The following is a 4,730-nucleotide window of genomic DNA, read 5'->3' as shown; positions in this document are numbered from 1 at the left end:
AGGAGCCACTGCACTCAGAGCAGAAGGATTTCCAGATCCAAGAGGTGGCCTGAGTCCCAGGAGTTCTTCCACCCAGGAGATTAGGAGCATAAGACCACAGAGACATCTGGACTCCGAGGAGCTCTGCAATAAGCAAGATAACTGGAAATACAGACTCCACTCTTACACAGTGAGGGAAGGTACCACTAGAGTTAACCAGATGGCGAAAGGCAAGCGCAAGAACATAAGCAACAGAAACCAAAGTTTCTTGGCATCATCAGTGCCCAGTTCTCCCAATATAGCAAGCCCTGAACACCTCATCACACCTGAAAAGCAGGATTCAGAATTAAAATCACTTCTCATGATGATGATAGAGGATTATAAGAAGGAATTAAGTAACTCCTTTAAAGAAATACAGGAGAGTACAAGTAAACAGATAGAAGCCCTTAAAGAGGAATCACAGAAATCCCTTAAAGAAATGGAAGAAAACACAAAGAAGGAATTAAACAAAAACATTCAGGATCTGAAACTGGAAATAGAAACAATAAAGAAAGTTCAAAGGGAGACAATCATGGAGATAGAAAACCTAAGAAAGAGATCAGGAGTCATAGACTCAAGCATCACCAACCGAATACAAGAGATAGAAGAGTGAATCTCAAATGCAGAAGATACGGTGGAAAATATTGACACAGTTGTCAAAGAAAATGCAAAATGCAAAAAACTCCTAACTCAAAACATCCAGGAAATCCAGGACACAATGAGAAGACCAAACCTAAGGATAATAGGTATAGATGAGAATGAAGATTCCCAACGTAAAGGGCTAGTAAATATCTTCAACAAAATTATTGAGGAGAACTTCCCTAACCAAAAGAACAAGATGCCCATAAACATACAAGAAGCCTAAAGAACACCAAATAGAATAGACCAGAAAAGAAATAATTCCCGTCACATAATAATCAAAACATCAGATGCACAAAACAAAGAAAAAATACTAAAAGCAGTAAGGGAAAAAGGTCATGAAACATATAAAGGCAGACCTATAAGAATTACACCAGACTTCTCACCAGAGACTACAAAAGCCAGAAGAGCCTGGACTGACATCATACAGACCCTAAGAGAACACAATTGCCAGCCCAGATTACTATACCCAGCAAAACTCTCAATCACTATAGATGGTGAAACCAAGATATTCCATGACAAAACCAAATTTGCACAATATCTTCCCACAAACCCAGCACTTCAAAGGATAATTGATGGAAAACACCAACACAAGGAGGGAAACTACAACCTAGAAAAAGCAAGGAAGTAATCTTCCAACAACCCCAAAAGAAGATAACTATACAAACATAACTTTACCTCTAATAACAAAAATAACAGGAAGCCACGATCATTTTTCCTTAATATCTCTTAACATCAATGGTCTCAATTCCCCAATAAAAAGACGCAGACTATCAGACTGGATACACAAACAAGACCCAGAATTTTGCAGCATACAAGAAACGCACCTCAGTGACAAAGACAGACACTACCTCAGAATAAAAGGGTGGAAAACAATTTTCCAACCCAATGGTCCCAAGAAACAAGCTGGAGTAGCCATTCTAATATCAAATAAAATCGACTTTCATCCAAAATTAATCAAAAAAGATAAGGAAGGACACTTCATACTCATCAAAGGAAAAATCTACCAAGGTGAACTCTCAATTCTGAACATCCATGCTCCAAATGCAAGGGCACCTACATACATAAAAGAAACTTTACTAAAGCTCAAAAGACACATTACACCTCATACAATAATAGTGGGGGATTTCAACACCCCACTGTCAGCAATGGACAGATCATGGAAACAGAAACTAAACTGAGACACTTTGACATTAACAGAAGTTATGAACCAAATGGACTTAACAGACATCTATAGAACATTTCATCCTAAAACAAAAGAATATACCTTTTTCTCAGCACCTCATGGTACCTTCTCCAAAATAGACCATATAATTGGTCACAAAACAACCCTCTACAGATACAAAAAGATTGAAATAATCCCTTGCATCTTATCTGATCACCACGGACTAAGGCTGGTCTTTACTAATGACAAACCCAATGGAAAACCCACGTGCACATGGAAACTGAACAACTCTCTACTCGATGATGACTTGGTCAAGGAAGAAATAAAGAAAGAAATAAAAGACTTTTTATAATTCAATGAAAATGAGAACACATCATACCAAAACTTGTGGGACTCCATGAAGGCAGTGCTAAGAGGAAAACTCATAGCTCTAAGTCCCTACAAAAAGAAACAGGAAAGAGCACACAATAACAACTTGACTGCACAACTAAAAGCTCTAGAACAAAAAGAAGCAAATACACCCAGGAAGAGTAGAAGGCAGGAGATAATCAAACTCAGGGCTGAAATCAACCAAATAGAAACAGAAAGAACAATACAAAATATCAATAAAACCAGGAGCTGGTTCTTTGAGAAAATCAACAAGATAGATAAACCCTTAGCCAGATTAACCAGAGGGCACAGAGACAGTATCCAAATTAATAAAATCAGAACTGAAAAGGGAGACATAACAACAGAAACTGAAGAAATTCAAAAAATCATTAGATCCTACTACAAAGGCCTATATGCAACAAAACTGGAAAACCTGGATGAAATGGACAATTTCCTAGACAGATACCAGGTACCAAAGTTAAACCAGGAGCAGATAAACCATCTAAATAGTCCCATAACCCCTCAGGAAATAGCAGCAGTCATTAAAAGTCTCCCCACTAAAAAAAGCCCAGGACCAGACAGTTTTAGTGCTGAATTCTATCAGACCTTCAAGGAAGACCTAATACCAATTCTCTTCAAACTATTCCACAAAGTAGAAACAGAAGGAACACTACCCAATTCGTTCTATGAAGCTACAATTACACTCATACCCAAACCCCACAAAGACATGACAAAGAAAGAGAACTTCAGACCAATCTCCCTTATGAACATCGATGCAAAAATACTCAATAAAATTCTAGTAAACTGAATCCAAGAACACATCAAAACAATCATCCATCATGATCAAGTAGGTTTTATCCCAGGATTGCAGGGATGGTTCAATATTCGGAAATCCATCAATGTAATCCACTATATAAACAAACTTAAAGAAAAAAAACACATGATCATCTCACTAGATGCTGAGAAAGCATTTGACAAAATTCAACTTCCCTTCATGATAAAAGTCTTGGAAAGATCAGGAATTCAAGGCCCCTACCTAAACATAGTAAAAGCAATTTACAGCAAACCAGTAGCCAACATCAAGCTAAATGGAGAGAAACTTGAAGCAATCCCACTAAGATCAGGGACTAGACAAGGCTGCCCACTCTCCCCCTACCTATTCAATATAGTACAGGAAGTCCTAGCCAGAGCAATTAAACAACAAAAAGAAGTCAAAGGGACACAAATAGGAAAGGAAGAAGTCAAAATCTCACTATTTGCAGATGATATGATAGTATACTTAAGTGACGCCCAAACTTCCACCAGAGAACTCCTAAACCTGATATACAACTTCAGCAAAGTGGCTGGTTATAAAATCAACTCAAACAAATCAGTAGCCTTCCTCTACATGAAAGATAAACAGACTGAAAAAAAATTAGGGAAATGACACCTTTCACAATAGTTGCAAATAATATAAAATACCTTGGTGTGAATCTAACCACGCAAGTGAAAGACCTGTATGACAAGAACTTCAAGTCTCTGAAGAAAGAAATTGAAGAAGATCTCAGAAGATGGAAAGTCTCCCATGCTCATGGATTGGCAGGATTAATATAATAAAAATGGCCATCTTGCCAAAAGCAATCTACAGATTCAATGCAATCCCCATTAAAATCCCAACTCAATTCTTCACAGAGTTAGAAAAGGAAATTCTCAAATTCATATGGAATAACAAAAAACCCAGGATAGCGAAAACTATTCTCAACAATAAAAGAACTTCGGGAGGAATCACCATCCCTGACCTCAAGCTGTACTACAGAGTAATAGTGATAAAAACTACCTGGTATTGGTACAGAGACAGGCAGGAAGATCAATGGAATAGAATTGAAGACCCAGAAATGAACACACACTCCTATGGTCACTTGATCTTTGACAAAGGAGCTAAAACTGTCCAGTGGAAAAAGGACAGCATTTTCAACAAATGGTGCTGGTTCAACTGGAGGACAACATGTAGAAGAATGAAAATTGATCCATTCTTATCCCCTTGTACAAAACTCAAGTCTAAGTGGATAAAGGACCTCCACATAAAACCAGATACACTGAAACTAATAGAAGAGAAGGTGGGGAAGACCCTCGAATACTTGGGCACAGGGAAAAAGTTCCTGAACAGAACACCAATGGCATATGCTCTAAGATCAAGAATTGACAAATGGGACTTCATAAAATTGCAAAGTTTCTGTAAGGCAAAGGACACTGTCAATAGGACAAAACAACAACCAAAAAATTGGGAAAAGATCTTTACCAATCCTTCATCTGATAGAGGGCTAATATCCAATATATACAAAGAACTCAAGAAATTAGACTCCAGACAACCAAATTACCCTATTAAAAAATGGGGTATAGAGCTTAACAAAGAATTTTCAGCGGAAGAAACTCGAATGGCCGAGAAGCACCTAAAGAAATGTTCAGCATCCTTAGTCGTCAGGGAAATGCAAATCAAAACAACCCTGAGATTCCATCTCACACCAGTCAGAATGGCTAAGATTAAAAACTCAGGTGATAG

The sequence above is a fragment of the Grammomys surdaster genome, unplaced genomic scaffold (genome assembly GCF_004785775.1).
Source record: "Grammomys surdaster isolate TR1022 unplaced genomic scaffold, NIH_TR_1.0 64, whole genome shotgun sequence".
In the NCBI taxonomy this organism is placed as follows: Eukaryota; Metazoa; Chordata; class Mammalia; order Rodentia; family Muridae; genus Grammomys; species Grammomys surdaster.
This window is presented reverse-complemented; position numbering follows the sequence as displayed.